Here is an 18,065-nt window from a genome sequence, read left to right as displayed (position 1 = left end):
ATGAAAACCCCAATAATGTGCCTGTTTATGGTGCATGAGCAGTGTGTCCACATATGCATCACACACAGTCACTGCCAGCAGTGCTGGGAGAGGGAATCCAGTCTTTGATCACTTGGGTGTTTCTTCTCACAGAAGATCAGTAGCCCTTTTTTTTCTTCCGGATTAATTGGCAGAGTAAGAAAGGTTACCTGCCAAGAAAATCCAATTAATCAGCCCTTGCTGCTCTGGAATAAAGCTCCATGGCTGATAAAGGGTTGCAGTCAGAGAGAATCAAAATAAGCCACCAGGACACCAGACAGTCTGTTTTTTCAATCTCTGCACCAGCCTAGGGCAGAGTACGTTTGGCTCACTTCAGTGGCAGTGCTGGAACACAGTGTGCCAGAATACCCCTCCATGATGTTTCTGGAAGAGCTGAGCAGTACTGGGATTGGTTAATAGTTATCTTTGTGATTAGCCATCTGTTACAGATCCATTTATTGAATCTGAGAGGGGACAGAACCCTTGCATATCTTGCTCGGTCCTCACTTTGCTTGAGCTCACCATAGGGAGCTTTGTGCAAAATGCATAAAGAACCAAAAAAACCCCAAAAAACAAACAACAAAAAAAAAAAAAAAAAGAAAGCAGCTTCTTAAGCTTCTTTTAAAGAGAAAGAAAACATTGTTGTGGCCCTATGAACAGTAGGGAGCTTTGTGCAAAATGCATAAAGAACCAAAAAAACCCCAAAAAACAAACAACAACAACAAAAAAACCTTCTTAAGCAAATTGTTGTGGCCCTATGAATAATAAAAGTCATAATCATTTGTCTTCATCAAGATCACAGGCTTAGGAGCACTGGATAATTTCTTTCTGGAGGTTGGAATAAGAGATTGAGAGGTCTCTCAGAGTTCCAAGCAAGAATCTGAGGCTGCTCACTTGGTCCCAGTAAACTCCTGCCCCACATATCCATAGATATGGAAGGGAAAACGTGGTGTCAATTCCTGACATACCCTGAGTCTATTGTCAGCCAAAGTAGCCAAGTTAAGAAATTTAAGAGAGCCAAAGGCTTTATTTCTGTAGAATTCTGAATCCAGAGGCCAGAAATGAAGTGATTTGGGTGACAAACCCAAAGAGTCCAGCACAGGTAAATGACCCAATAGAAAGTTGCACAGATGTCAAGGCAGAAGGTGAATTTGTGATAATTAATTCTTTCTCCTGGGTTATGTGCTGCTAATTGACTTGGCAGCAGCACCATCACTGTGATTCATTGGCTCTTGGATTTTAGGCCAGAAGCAAGGATGATGGTCTGGTCCTACTGTTAGCAAAGCAAAGCCCACAGAACCTCACCCAGTGCTTTTTCCACCAGCCCTCTAAATTCTGCCTAAATTACCATTTTTATTGAAAAACCAAGGCTTATTAAAAGGCTGTGCAATAGAAAATGCATCAGGTGCTTGGGTAAGTAGATCTGAAGGTAACTATTTTTTAAAATTTGCAGCCTAGTTTTGGTATCATAATTACATTGATATTTCTATACTATTCTATTTCTTTTTTTTTTTTTTTGTCTAAATGAACTCCAGGAAAATTAGGAAAACAGACATTTTTTTTTTTTTCTGGAGGTAAAGGTATATGTAGAGTTTATGGTAATCTTCCTACTGTATTAGTAATATCTTTAATGGATCATTGAAGATTATTTCTTCTTTCTGTCCTCTCTCTCACTTTTCACTCCTTTCATTACCTACCAAAACTCCACAAAAACCAAACCCAACCAAAAGCAAACAGGACAGAAAATAAAAAAAATTGGAAGAAGTGGCAGACAAAATCCATAATTCAATAAAGGAATTTAAAAATATGCAGAATGTTCCTGGACATATATAATGAGACAAGGAAATACTGGCATTCCTACAGTTCTGGAAAAATAGATTTTTTATTTTTTTTTTTGGGGTTGGGTTTGTTTGGTTTTTTTTTGGTTTATGATCCTAATGGTTCCCTCCAGTATCTTTTTTTTTTTTTTTTTTTTGTTTGGGTTTTTTGGTTTTTTTTTGGTTTATGATCGTAACGGTTCCCTCCAGTACATCTCTCTCCTCTTCTTGTTCCCTAATATTCCCCTTGAGTCTGATTTCTCTGACTTGTAGAGCACATGAAGATTGTTTAGGTAGCTCACATCAGTGGCAGCCCAGTGACACAGAGCAGACAGGGCCTAGCTCTGTTTTCTTGTAAGAACTGAATTTTCCTCCTTTTCCAGACAAATATTGACAAGTCAGCAGTGCTACAGGATCTGTGCTCTCTCCCACGCTGAATATTCTGAGACAAACTTTTGCCATTCTCTGCTCCTCTGGGTATCCTTTTATCCCACAAAATAATTTCATTGATTTAAACAGGAACTGAAGTACCCAAAAATTGAGACAAAATCTGGCAAAGCTTTTGTCATCGAGCAAATCTTTATCCTGTGAAGGAGAAAGTGTCAAAATATCCCCTGGTTGTACCTGAATAAATGTCTTGCTGAGGTAAGTGATGCTCTCTATGGAATAGCTATGAGGTACTTATGATATATTCATGGGACTTTCAAGAAAAATATCATCAAAACATGAGAATTTTTTAATTAATCAGGGCTATTCTCAGTGCATGAAATGGAACAGTTTAGCTCTCAAGTAGTTATGATACAGGTATCCAGATGAGCCAGCAGTCACAAAGATGTTATTTCCTTGTTATATCATGACCATATCACGTACCTGTCTCATCTGTAAATAGAATATTAACCACCATGACCCTTCAGAAGCTGGGAGAAAACATGGTGAGTTCCCAAAGGTGCAAGTGGACTTGTTTGTGTTTATAAATAAGCCACCAAGCTGATGTGATTAAACAGTTACTCCATCAGTGTCTTGGCCCTTCTTTTCTCCATCTGGTGGGCAGGCAGGCAGATTAAATATATGCCATGTGTTTGTTTTCCCTCTACAAAATGAGCTGCGTTGGTATTTCTTGTCACTATGAGGTGGTACCAACCATACCAAATATATTGATTTATGTTAAAAAAGGAGGAGTTACCAGGAACACAATGACATGCCACCCAAAGCACAGCATTTTGTTAAAGAAGATGGCAGTAAACCATAATTTTTATTTAAAAAAACTCAATTACAGACTTTAGAGAAAATTAAATTTATTGTTGAGCCTCAGTGTTTTGAAGCTACCAGTTGATTCCTGGAAGTGACTTTGAAATGAGTTTTGGGAAATCATTTTAGTATTGACTTGGGCCATAATGGTTGGCTGTTGCTTTTTTGTATAAGATTGATTAAATTACTCTGAACAAGCTCCAAGTACGTGTTCTTCTCTGAGGCCAATTGTGAATATGACCATAATACACTCCCTAAAACATATTTCAGAAAGTAAATAATCTCTAAAACTGGAAGAACATCACTGCACTCTTCCAAGAAATTGGTTCCTTGTCTCAATATACGTCACTTCTCTTTTTTTTATGCCTCCTGCTTCCTCTAATTTCAGAAAACTGGGGTTATTTGCTAGATTTCCTCTATACACTACAATAGGAGATAATTTTTGACTAGGTCTTAAAGAAAGAGCTACCTAAGAAATAAGTGCATAATATGAGATTCAATTTTATTATTGTCTCATAAGAACTGCCAGTTGTTCTACTGATTTCAGCCTTTGTCTCCCCTCTGAAGTGTAGTTATTCCTTCATACACCAGCAAACTCAAGTGAAATCAGGGCCATGTTATAGCAGGTTCTATCATTCATGGGAATGAATGATCTTAATCTAAAAAAGGTTTGAAATTAATGCCAAATATGTGAAGATATGACTTATCCACAGCTGGTGAGCAGGCCTGGTCTGGAGACAGGAGAGGAGCCCAGGACTTTGAAGACCCAAGCTCTGTCCAGTGAGCTCTGCTCCCAAAACACTGGCTGGTCTGAGTTTTTATCAAATCTAAGGTATGTACTTCAAAAGCCAAAATTAAATGACAGTAAGATACATCACCAAGAAAACCCCAAGAGGTCACTGGTGCATGGTTGCCAGAAAGCCAGGAGCAAGAGAGACAGCAAGTAACAGCAAAAGAATAGGAGCAAGAGGAAGAAAACTGTAGATTTTGGGAAGAACTTAACATGATCAGCTGCACAGGAAGATTCTTGAATAGTGACTCATTGGAAACAATTCAAAATGAGTGAATAGGCAAAACCAGCTCTTTTTGCTCCAGGTGAGGTGTGGGCAGGGTCAGTGCCAGTGCTGGGAGGATTTTTGTTGCCTAAACAACCTTGTTTGCTTTGCCTGTGGCCTGTGAGAAGCAGTCACTGAACATGCCCTGCAGGGTCTGTGGCTGGGGAGGGCTGATAACCCTGAGCAGCTCTGACACCCCACTTTTGCTTTATCCAATTCAACAGCAGAATCTATTCTCTATTTCAGTACCTGGTGTGAAAGGAGTTGTTTACCATTCTTCTTGGCCTCACTTTCTTTCTTGCTGAATTGGACCCTTTAACAAGACCAAGTGATGTGTTTCCCATAGGGAAAGCTGTGAAATGAAGCAGGATTGTTGTACCTTGTTCAAAGCCTCCTTTCAGGAGAAACCTGACTAACACAGGGAGGCTTCCAAGAAACTTGTTCCCCAAACTGTTTTTGTGAGAAAAAACTTTTTTTTTATTGTTTGTTTTAATATTTACTGTGTTTTTTGTTTTAAAATATCTGCTTTTCTTTTTAATATATGCTTTGCCCACAAATATTGCTATGAAGGAGCCCAGTATTATGGTGAGCTCTACTCTACAGTGATCCAGGGAGGAATGACAGATGCTTCAATGACATTCTTTAGGTGTATTTTTCTGGTTACTAGGAGTCTTTTCAATAGAGGCACTGCAATATTCAGCGTGCTTTGCTCAGAGCCTGTGCCTGCCATGGGAGATCATCCAGCTCTGTGACTGTGAGAGACAACAGAAAAGCAAAAGGAATAGAAATAAGGGAAGGAAAGAGGATAGATGTAGGCAAGAAAAGTTCAAAAGAGGCATTTCTAGTTCTTTAAGGGATTTCCAGTGCTTGATCTGTGGAAAATTTTCATCCACATCGAAACTGGGCAGAAATTCCTTTCAGGAAATGCCATCACTAACCCCCAGCAGCTGAGATCAGCAGCACGGGCCAGGCTGCACCAGGGGCTGGGATCAGACATTGAATATCACACAGACCCTCACTCTGAGGAAGGACCCACAGAAAGCTGAATAATAGGCTGAATACCTTGCATTTTAGTACTTCTGGCAGTGTCCTGGTAATGAAGGTAATGAATGGCTTAGGCAGGATAAAATATCAGCATGTGCAGCATAAATACTTCTTGGACTCCTCTCTTGTGGCAAGAGGCATAGAAGTGACAGAAGTTTCATTTCTGGTTAACTATAGCTTTTTCCTGGGCAGAAGAAGCAGGAAGTGAACTTCAGAAGGCAGCTGGGGATGTGTCCTGTGTTTTTATTCTCTTTTGCCATCTAGTCATTCATTTTTTTACCTTCCCCCATAACTTCCCATTATTTAATTTCCCTAGGCAAAAATCTGTGATCCTAGCCAGGGTCACTCCCTGGTATTCTCTTTCCTCTTCAGAATTTTCTTATTTTCTGGACAATGGCTTCCCAGTCTTGGCCTTTTCATACCAACAGCTTGTCACTTGCTTGGAGTTAATGCTCAGCAAAACCAAGGTTGCAAATACTCATTCTGTATTTAAATGATGTGTTTGAAAAGATTAATTAACAATGAACTTGGTGTTGCTCAGCCCAAACAGGCACTATATAAACTTCTGAGACACCCAGGAAAGGTTTTTCAAAAATGCCACCAGAAGGCAGGGATATTTCCAGAGGAATAGTACTTAGGTTGTCACTCCCAAAGCTTTTATTAAGACCAAAATTCCTAGATGCTGTCTGTGTCCTTTGAATACCTTCTGCCTTAGCAGTCAGTGGTTATGACAGCTACTAAAGCATATCCGTACTTAACATTTTGTTCCAAAATCCACCTTAAATATCTAATTATGAGAGCCCATAGGAATTATGCACTTTAATTTAAACCAAGGTTGCAAATACTCATTCTGTATTTAAATGATGTGTTTGAAAAGATTAATTAACAAAGAACTTGGTGTTGCTCAGCCCAAACAGGCACTATATAAACTACTGAGACACCCAGGAAAGGGTTTTCAAAAATGCCACCAGAAGATAGGGATATTTCCAGAGGAATAGTGCTTAGATTGTCAATCCCAATGGTTTTTTTAAGACCAAAATTCCTTAATGCTGTCCGTGTCCTTTGAATACCTTCTGCCTTAGCACCCAGTGGTTATGACAGCTACTAAAGCAGATCTGTGCTTAACATTTTGCTCCAAAATCCACCTTAAATATCTAATTATGACAGCCCCTAGGAATTATGTACTTTAATTTGCTTAGATCTAAAAATGAATACCATTTACATTTCCACCACCGAGGATACAAGTTCTCCAGTCTTTAGTCAATGCCACTGTTAAATATACAAATCAGACATGTTTGAAAAATGAAAAAAGCCCCCACCTTGGAATGTCAGCTCAAGCATTTTTTTTCCAAGTCTAATACTTACTGCTTGTCTTTATTAACTATTAACTAAAAATTCCTTAAAATATGTCAGCAGAGATACTTATTGCTGTTAACAGCATTACAGGGGATTCAGCATCTGAAAGCTCTTAGCCTACATTGTGTGCCAGCAGTGTGGGGAAGAACAGCTGGAGAGAATTTTGTGGGGTTTGTTGCTTGAGGGTGGATGCAATCTTAATTCTGGTGTCTTGTCCTCAGTAATGAGAGAGGTTTTGTAGGTTGAGTCACAAAAAGGAAATAATAGATTTTGTTTCACTATTGTGGCAAGTGTCAAACCTGGTGAATAATGTAGATTTTTTTTTTGAAATTTGAAGTGGAGAATAATGTATTTTTAATGTCAGTTCCACTGTTTTCCTTCTTTGTTGCTCTGCACAAGTGCCATAGTATTTCTCAGAAGTAAAAAAAAGGTATAGAACAATGTCTTGAGCAAGGACTGAGTTACAGTTTTTATCTCGCACTTGTTGCTGTTTGATTTTAAACCCATTTTATACATCTGCTAAGCAAAACAAACTGATCACAGTCTTCAGCTTTGTGGGGTTGGTTTGTCCTCAGTTGCATCTTTAGATATTTAATGGACTATAGATTAAAAATGTCTCTCTACTATCATCAGTACTATGGACTCTCACTATCAAAATTGTATCCATCATTTAAGTTAATGAAAATACTGACAGGCCTCTGTCTGAAATACCTGCCTACATTTAGATAAAATATTAAATCTTCCAGGAAAGTGCATTTTCCGACACTTTGGTACAATTGTGGATTAGTGTTAGTAGATATTTTTTCACCTTTATTTTACGGATGGCTTTCTCAGGGTACATACAGGTGTTCCTCTAAACAGTTCTTTGGTCAAACAATATATTGAGTCTTTTGTGGATTTTTTTTCCTTACTTCAGGTGCTCAGGAATAAAATATTTTAATCAAATCTCTGAGCATTTTTGTTCCAAAGTCTCCTGTCTGATTTCTGTGCTTTGCAGCAAATAAGATGGAGGGCTTGAGGATTTTACTGTTGTGCCACTTTAGGTGATTGAAGATATGAACAAAAAAATTTCAAAGTGTCTGTATAACCACCCACGGAACAGGCTTAATGCATTCATTCAGGCTGGTTTTCTGAGAATTAATTTACATTTCATATATTTGAGAGTCTCACATGGAAAGATATTTTTATGATGATTTTTAATACAGTAATTTGTTGAGATCATAAGGATTTACTTTGGACGGATTTATAATTAATTTCTGCATATAAAGAAGGCATCATTCCACAAGTGTGAAATTTATATTTATTTGTTCCCTATAATATTTCATGAAGGAGACAGAAGAATAGATACAATTAAAGAGCCATAGGATCTTCTGGTCTCTTCTCTCCTTGTCTTGTGGCTACTAAAAAAAATTTTTATTCATTTCACAGTGGAATTTCACATTAATTTCACACTTGAAAATCTGTGAAGAAGGAGAAAGGGTCCATGTCTCTTTAAGAAGCAAGAATTAAATTATGAAAAAATCCTGAATTCCATAGACTATGGTAAACTTCCTCTTGTTCTTTCCATGTTAATTTATATTCTACCCTGTCCTAGATACAAGATCTTTTCCCCAAACTTCCTTCAATAATACAGAACATTGTTTGAGGGAATATTTTGCTTCTTTCTTTCTGTTGAATGTGTGATGAAAAAGTTGAATAGGAAAACCTTGTGGGGGTTGGAGGAGCAGGCACTGGAACAACACCTGAGTCACCTCCTCCTGCCATGCCAGGTGTCCTCAGGAACACAGAAAGTGCTGTTGAAGGCAAAAGCTGCTTCACTGGTGTACCACATCTGTCTGGGGCATCATCAGAAGAATTCCTGACAAATCTTTGGGAGAAGGACGAGATAATTAAGGAACTGACTTTGGGATGTGAGCTGTTAACTTGTGCCCTGAGCTCAGTGGAGCAGGAGACTTGTAAATGTTGCCGTCAAAGCGGATATTTATTACTTGGGGCTGACACACTCCAACTTCCCAGTAAATGGTGAGAAAATATTCCCTATCACTTGAGACTTTTGAAACTGCAGCAGATTGAACATGGCCTGAAAAAAAAAGGTCCTCTTGAGCTGAGTGCTCTTATAAAAGGGCAGGGGGGGAATGATGAGCAGTTTTGGTCTTTCCCTCCTGATTCTGCCCTACTTTCCTGCCACCACCTCCAAGAGACTACTGGTTGTTTCTACAATCAAAATTGTTTCCAAGGTGCTATAGAGTAAGTGGGAAACTTGACTTACACAGTAATGAGTATTGGCCAAAGAGCAAAATAATGGGAACACTTGAAAAAAAAAATAATATTGACTTTTTCCTCTCCTTGCTTACCAGCTGCAGACTGTGCCATGAGGGAAACCAATCACAGACTCATTCCCAAACTGTCCAGATGAAAAAGACCTGCAGGCTACTTTGCTTATTGCCATAACTCTCCAGAATTGCTTCCTGCCATATATCTGAGTACTATATTCAGGCTAATTTGCCATAACTTTCCACTAGAAACCTATTCCATACCCTGATAAATCTCATCTCAGGCTCTTCCCGCAACTCCCATCCTGAAGAACTCAGTTCATGTTTTCATTTGTCCATTTTCATTCTGAATCAGAGATGCTGCCTGAAATATTTAAAGGCTAAGGACCTCAGCAGGCACTGGAGAATGCTGTCGATGCTTTCCCTGTCATTTTCTTTGCTCTGTGGAGGATCTAGCATTGCAATAAAAATTCCAGACAGGCAAGAAAAATGATCCATATTACTGGACAATCTGCTACCCTTATCTCCTGCAGATCGTGACCTTTTTACCTATAGCTTGGGAAAGTATTATTTAAAAAGTATGAAAGGAGAAGTGCCTTATTACATAGTTGGTTCTACCATGCTGAATTAAAGAAATACCTTTAGAGAATATAGAGGACAAATTGAATTTTAAAATAATCTTTCAGGTATGTAGATATTCTCCTGGGTCAAGAGGATGTAGAAATGGTTCAGGCTTTACCCTGCAGTGCAGAAGCCAGCACACACTGGGGTACCCCACTTTCTGTGGTGCCATTTCATCACTGTCTGGCTGAGGGGGAGTTTGTGTAAGGCAGGTGTGGCTGTTTACACAATTATGACCTCAGAGGGGACAGTCCCCGCTGGAAGGTAGGACACATCCTCATGAAAATCATTCTCCAGGTGCTCAGCATTCCCATTGGGTACTATATATTAGCATATCATCCCTTTGTGACTCAGGAATGCTCATATCTGATTCTGTAAATGCTCATTTATCTGTTTCACCTTGTCCATGACACCTCACTCAGCCCACACTGAAACAAATAGAAAGTTGTTCTGTCCTTTAGAGGGGAATTGAGTAGCTAGAAGATAAAATGAAGTTCAGATTCAAAGATATTGAGGATAGGAGCATAAAAGTCCTTGGTTAGAAGATAGTTTGAATTTTTTTCTTACATTGCAGCATTAATTTTGCACTGAAATAAAAATATTTTTCCAGTCTCATCCAGATCTCTGAGCTCTTCATCAGTTTATTTTCAAATACTGTAGCTTTAACTCAGGTACTGACTCCTGCTTTTACATCTTTTAGCAGAAACCCTTGTAAGTGTCACTAAAATATAAAGAAAGCTCTGAGCTAGTGGTGATGAAGGTGTGCTGTTTTGGAAAAAAAATAGCACATTTTTGTGTGTGCATTATCACTTTTGAGCCCTCTCTTGGTTATCTCTCTTTGTTTCACACAAGGATGGTATTAGTAGCCTAGAGCAATCTCTATGTGCCCTTTCAATCAGAAACACTTCTTGATTTGTATACTCATATAGCACAGGCCAAGCTGAAGTGAGAATTTATCTCCTGAAGAAAACAGATTTAATGTGAAAGGTGATCCTCAAAAGCTTCACAGCTCCAGTTGCCTTGGATAAGCACCAAGAAAAGCAGCTGCTGCTCCGAGCGGGTCTCCCACATCCCAGACGAGGTGGGGAATGTTCTGTGCACAGCCCCCTCTCTCCAAGGACAATGCATGTATCAGAAGCACTAAAGGAGGATTATTATGAAAAACAATAAACCCAGGCTTTCAGTTCCTCATTCTGCACTGCACTGTGGTTCAGAATCTGCCTCTCACTAATTATTTTCTCCCTCTACCCACCTTTAACTTTGCAGTCCTGACTCTCATAATGCCAGACCTTTCTAAACTTCATTGTGTTTGTAGGGGAAAAAAACCACAAACAAAAATAACAACATTAGCAAAATATTCACCATCTTTTATACCACTAAAAGGAATATGGCAATAAGAATGTTTATTGGAAATTTAAGATTGTTTTTACATCTGTTTTTAAATTAATGAGTGCAAAAAGAGAGGGAGGACAGAGTGAGTAAGTAGCTTATTGTTTGGAATGCTGAGAGCAGCCTAAAAGGACATTGTGCTGAGAATATTCTCCAGACCCACAGGCTAACAGCCATTATCTCAAGTAATCCTCAGTGAAGAGGTTGTGTCTATGAAATAACTTTTGGAGACCTTGGGTAATTCAATCCCTCAACCTCTGCTCACCAAGCTGCTCCATCAGAAGAGAAATGTTCATAAATCCTTTTGAAGTGCACCAAAACACATGGAATATGGTGAATGAAGGATGGGCTAGTGTGTCACCTCATGATGAGGTGAACAAAAGAAGGGGAAAACATTGCACCACCTTTTTGCAAGTTCCATTTATCCATGAAATAAAAAAAATGCATTCCTATTTGCATTTCCATTACACAGAATTGCTATATTCTGACTTACCAGTACAATGGTATTGTTTTATTTATATAAACTGGATGGTTTGCTTTCCACAGTATGACCAGCTGTGAGAAAAATAGGATTCAATAATGTGAACATTTCACAGTAAATAAAATGCATTAATACAACAATATAAAAGCTGTGCTCAGCAGTTTCTCTAGGACAAGACCTGTTCTAGAACTATGCATCCAGCTTTCTAAACACTTGGAGAACTATAAAGGTTACATCTTGTTGTGTGAAGTAATACAAAAAATATAGAATTTTGTTTAGAATTCTGCTAATTCACATCTCCCCATTTAAACAGTTACATGTTTAATTGTCTGTTTCAAGCAGAATATTTCTGCATCTCTATTTCTTGCTCATATTCTCTACTGTAGGCTTCTTCTGTAAAATCTTGCAGTGACTCATTCTTGAAGGAAAGAAAACAGTGAAGTCATGTCTTAGTTTGAGGGGTAGAAAAAACAAAATGAAAATGAAAACACTTGCCTGCTTTTAATGCCCCCAGTCATCCTTTTTCTCCTTGACTACTTTGTAACAACTGCAATCTATTTCTGATCCAGTATGAAGGAAAAAGAAAAGCCTGTTGAAAATGTAGTGCTTGGTTTTGAATAAGTACATATTTTTCTTCAGAAATTACTTAACTGTTCATATGTTCACAAAAGCACCTCAAACACTTAAGTTAAAAACAACCTACCACATTGTGTTTGTAACCCCTTGTATTATTCATTGCAATGGGGTAGTTCAGGATGGTGAAATCAAACATTTAATCTCATTATGAACTCATGTACATAAAGTGTTACTTACAGTGATATATAGGTATAACAGTGTTTTATTATGAAGCATTTATGGTGAACTCTGTTTTTCTAGATAATACTTAAAATTATTGAAATGGTAAAATAATTAAGATTTCAGGCAAGCCACATCTGACTTTTTTTGAGAATATATTTCTGCACTCTTCTATAAGCATCTAGATCGTGGAGCCATAACCAAAATCTGTGGCAGAAAGGGAGGCAATCATTCTTATATTTTTTTTTTCTCAATAAAAATAAAAAGCACTCATTCATTTTGCACCTCTCATTTCTACAGTGCACACACACTGAAATACTCTCTTTATCTTTCTTTAGAGATACATTTTACATGGTATATACACCCAGGGTGAGATAAATGAATAATCGAACAAAAAATACTGTAGCTATATTTATATTTAGCAAGACAACTACTGCCTGCATCCTCTGCTGATGACAATTACTATGAAAGAGTAGAAATTATAGCAAACAAAAAACTTCTCACACATTATGCATGAGCATCGAGCTGATTTTATTCTAATGCTCCACGACATCCTCACAGCAGTCAGAAAGCTTGAAATGATTAAGCATAACAAAGATCTAAATACTAATTTTTCTTTTCATGCCACTGGTAAATTATGACTTTAAAAATATTGGGACTTCATTGGTGCCACTATGTGATGTTCATAAAAAAATCCTGAGGAATTTACATATCCAGTTCTAATTATATATCACTTTAATTCTATCTTCATGCACAAAAATAGAAGCTTTGCATCACCTCTTCTGCAAGGGTGAAATGCAGAATTTCCTCATGTTATTGCCTTTAAACACCACTTAAGTCAAAGCAGAATGGATGCTTGAGCAGAGCCTTCAGCTGGGTAAGGGATGGCTCTGCTCCCTTTAATGCTCCTGCAATTGTGATAGGCATCCTCAGGTGTGGATCTGGCCTCCAGGTTGTTGTTTTGGTTTTTGATTTTTTTTTTCTTTTTTGCAAGAAGTAACTACAACACAGCAAAGGTTGTAAAGATTTTCACGTCGAAAATCTGGAACTTTCTGCAACAAATATGTTTTTCCCCTGCTGCAGTATCCTCCTACCTGATGATTCTTCTGCTGACAGTAAACTAAATATTGAACAGCCCTTCAAGGGCTTTGGCTCTTTAATTCTGAGCTTTTCAAGGAAACTGATAAAATATCTAATTCTTTGAATAATCAAGGCAATGAGTATTTGATCACTAACATCAAAGATAAAGCCATAATTCAAGAGCTGAGGTATATGCTTAATATTACATTAATCAGAACACGAAGAAAGTGATATTTTCCTTGAAAATGTATTTGTTAAGGGTTTCTTTTGAACAGTGGAGTGGAGAAATACTGGGTATTAATTAATATATATTTATTTAATTATCCAAAACTTGCCATTTGTGTCATTTACCAAGCAGTTGGATGAAAAAAATCATGGGCAATTAAGGACAATAACCTCAAACTTGGACACAAGTATACAAAGCATGACTCTGAGCTTCATTTATTCACAGAAATATTATGTATTTTCAGCAATATATCTGAATTATATTGCTGAAAATATAATTTTCTGCTGTGAGTGTCCTCCCTGTGCAGTGCTCAGGTGTCTGAGTGATTGCCAATGCTCTTTAGTGGACTGCAGACATCCTGTTATTCATCTGAGTAACTGCTCACCACTCATATTCTCAAGAACCCCATCACTTCTGCTGCACAGCAACAATATTTGGGCTTTTGACTTTCTGAAATGCATGTAGCAATATTTCACACCACGTGTTAACCCAGCTTCTCAGGCAGAACACAGCTGCAGTTATTCAGTTAAAAAAAAAACAACAAACAACCCAAAACTGTGTTTAAAAGTGACTTGCCTTCATTTTTTTTTTTAAAATAAATTTTAATGGAAATAAAAATTCATACCCTCCCATAGAAGATAAATTTTCCCAAACCTTCTAAAAATTTACAGCTGGACGAAAAAATCCAGGTCATTGCCTCATTGCCCTTAGTGACATCAGGACAGTGGGCTGTGGCAGTGTCATTTGTCCTGTCCCAAAAAGAATGTGAAAGAAGGAAAAAGGCCAGCTGTGTCACGTTGTCCACATTGTCAGTTTAAAGAATAAAATATTGTATGGGTTTCATCTCAATTATTAGATCTATAGTGGATAAATGATCCAAGTGAAAGGCTAAGGAGATTAAAGGAGGTTTATTTACCCACAGAGTTCTCTAATTCTATAATAGTAGAATTCTTCATTATAAAAAACCCCACACTTTCATCTGAGGAACAATAGCACAAATTGCAGATATTCACTAGCAGAGACAAAACTTACTGCAAAAAAGGCAACAAACTACTATTATTATAATTTCTGCTGTTAAGAAATATCTTAAATGGTACTTGTGCCCAAACCTCCACTTGGAGATCAAAGACCAACTTTAAGAAATTATCTCTTTTAAAAAAAGAGGCCCATTCTAAGGAATGTCTAAAATAAAAATGGGCATCCACACAAAATATGTGTACAGTCAACTATCCTAGGGCAGCAAGAGCAACCCTGGAGCTTCTCACAGAGCTGCTGCTGCTCTCTTTTATCTTAACGTACCTTGAAAGCAGCTTTTCTTCCTGTCTGTGCCAGCTCTTCCACAACAGAAGCTCAGCAGGAATCCTCAGGGTGTGATCCAGCAGCTGCCCTTGGACATCCCAGTGCCACAAGTCCCCTGCTGATGGGAGAGGGCCCTGGTGGGGAGAGGAGTGGCAAAGCACAGCATTAACACACCCCACAAAAAAACCTAGCCAAAGAATTATAAGCATTTACATGAGATAAAAAAGAAATTTAAGGTAATTTAGATATAGCTTGGCTAAAACATAAGGCAGGGAAAGCAGCCAGCAGATATTTTAAGGCCAGGTTTGCAGAGGAAATACTTAGAATGGGAAAACAAAGAACTGTGAAACACTGTGTAAATAGAAGAGATAAAATGAAGAGAAAATTAACAAAATGTATTTGACAGCAAGGTTGAATGGCTGCTTCAGTATGATTTTGTGAGGGAAGCACTCCAACCTGTTTCACTGGATACAGTAAAAGACAAAATGAACTGAGTAAAAGCAGAAGAAAATGTACTGCAGAAAATGTAAAGTCCAGCAGTCAGGGGTGCAGCATGAGAGCATTTCCATCCCTTCAGTGCCCATTTCCTGGCTGGTGTTTCACTGATTCTTTTTTTTCCCCCTCTGGAGCCACTAACCTCCCGGTGTTTCACTGTGATTCCTTTTTTTTTTTCCCCCTCTGGAGCCATTAACCTCCCACCACAAAGTGACCCCAAGCCTTGGGAAAAACAGCCAAATACCTGCTTGGGACACTGATGCCACCATAACTTACCTGTCTGTGCCAATTGTACCCAAAGTCCTGCCTCTGGAAAGAGCCAGAAACTGGGGTTAGGTCCTGCAAGAAATAGCCAGAAATGAACTGCTCTGTGATAAGGCATAAAAATGTAATCCAGTCCTGAGAATTTCCCTAGTCTTTTTTCATAATTGCATGGAAAATATTCTTGAATATGTCATGTAGATTATTATAGAGCACTTAATTTATGCTGCTAAGTAGTGCCTTAAAATACCTTTACCAGAGTCTTCAAAATGACAAACACCTGTCTTATCATTCACACCAAGAATAGGTTTCCACCAGACCATAATAAAAAAATGATAATTCGTGAGGTTCTGAAAGAAAATGGGAGTAGTAAAAATCATCACAGAATTAATGTTTTAATATCCCAATATCACTGTTGCTTAATAAGACTGAGGTTTTGAGAATGAACTTAAAGCATAAATCCCTAGAAGACACTTTCAGAAGCCCAACATGCAATTATACAGTTAAATAAAGTCAGCTTTAATGTCTCTGTCAATAGAAATTTTTAAATGTCTCTGTCAATAGAAAAGCAAGGAGAGGATGTAAGCACACGCTGTTAGAAACAAGAGCAGCTCTGCACTGGAGATTTTTAGGGAATAGAATTCTTTGACAATGTTCAAGGTCTAAAATTGTTCCATCCAGCATAGCAGTTTTATAAAAAGACCTCAAATTAGACAATTGTTGATGCAAAGATTCTCCCTTTGGAGATTTTTAGGGAATAGAATTCTTTGACAATGTTCAAGGTCTAAAATTGTTCCATCCAGCATAGCAGTTTTATAAAAGACCTCAAATTAGACAATTGTTGGTGCAAAGATCCTCCCTTTATGGAAGGCAGTCTAGATGCTTAGTGAGTCCTGGTTCAGAGCTGTTTCCAGATGCAGGGACGATTTCCATGAGACTTCAATTTCTGGGAAATAGGGTGCTTTATCTCAACAGATAGACTGTCTTGTCTGATGAGGCCTGACTGGCCCATTTCTGCTTCATTCCTACAGGAGGTTGCTTGACACTGGTGATTGTTTTATTTGTAGAAGTTAACATAAAAAGAAAATCAATCTTCTACTTGCAAAAAAAAAAAATTGCATAACTGAAAGCAAATTGTCAGTTATGTAGAAATGGGAAGAATTTTCTGATGGTGAGTCAGAAGTGTGTGTACCATGGCATGGAAAGAGATGCAGCCACTGTGGCTCAAATGTAGCAGGACACAGAGCTCCTGCAGCTTCACCCGTTTGTGTTTCACAGCAAAAGCCAGGCAGGAGCCACAGAGCTGTCTGATGGCTCCCTGCTCTGCTCAGCCTGGGCTGCCAGACTCCTTCAGAGCAACCTGGGTGTTGCTGGGAGGTCCAGAGGTGCAAATTGCAGCAAAAAGCTGCTCAGTTTGTAGAGGTGAAAAGCTATTTCTACCCCAAATCTGTTTCCTGTGGTGGGCCATGAACACCTGCTCAGCAAGTGAACTCCTGCAGAGTTCACTGATGTCTCCAGGCTTTGGATCACATTTATGCACTTGATAAGCAGAAATTTGATCTCTAGACACACCTCGGTTCAAACTACACAGATACTGCAAGGTGAGATGCCATAGTTTCAATTACTTTTCTTCAACTGGGTGTGTGTAAGAGAAAGAGCAAATAAAATAGACAAAACTGCTGTTATTCAGAAGACACCCTGAGAAACAGGGAGACAGGGAAAGATTAAATGTGACAGGGACTCCCTGGAGGGCTATCTGAGTTAGGGAGGACTTTTTTTAACCCTGGCACATCTGAAACTGAGAATCTGAGGCAACAAAGGAATAACAGTAGTTCAATAGCAGGTAACTTTATTCCTAATTCATCTGAGAAATGCTGTGGAAAACTATTTAAAGCACAGTGGAACATTATACAAATAATACCTCCTTAGACAACAAAAGGAAAAGTAAGGCATGCCTAATTTGTGAGAGGAAATTGCTGGAGAAGCTCAGATAATGCTGTAGCCTTTTGTTGATTTTTTTCTTAATAGTGACTACAATTGCAGAATGTGTCTATGTGCTATGAATAGATGCTGTGAATGAAATTCAGGTACCCTGCTAGTCAATTTTTCTTACCAATAAATGCACACCCCAGAAAACATTTACCTGTGTAGCAAATAGCATTTAATCAATGTACTTTGCACAGCTGATGGAATTTTAGTGGGGATTCATTAGAGGCTCCCTTAAATGTGTATTTGGCACTGCTACACTTGTCCTTGGGCAGCTACCAGCCCAGCTGTGGGTCAGTCAGAGGAAGGATGGAGCCAGAGCCCAGCTGGAAAACAGGTGTGCTGGAACAGAGGTATCAGGAATCCACAATCAGAACTCCACAGCTGAAATTCACTTTTCTCTCAGCTTGGAAAAGTGAATGTGGAGCAGAATCTCACAGGTTTTGGTCTCTCCAAAACGAAAGGGGAAGCAGATCCTGTTTAACATGAGAATGAATATTTAGTGACTCTCAGTGACATACTTACTGAATCTATTAAACCACATAAAACTGACTTCAGATGTCATAGCCACATTTGGTTCAGTTGATAGTCTAAGTAATGCTTCTGCTTAGTTGTCAGTGT

Source organism: Passer montanus, unplaced genomic scaffold (assembly GCF_014805655.1).
Source record: "Passer montanus isolate IOZ18808 unplaced genomic scaffold, ASM1480565v1 scaffold29, whole genome shotgun sequence".
Classification (NCBI taxonomy): domain Eukaryota; kingdom Metazoa; phylum Chordata; class Aves; order Passeriformes; family Passeridae; genus Passer; species Passer montanus.
This window is presented reverse-complemented; position numbering follows the sequence as displayed.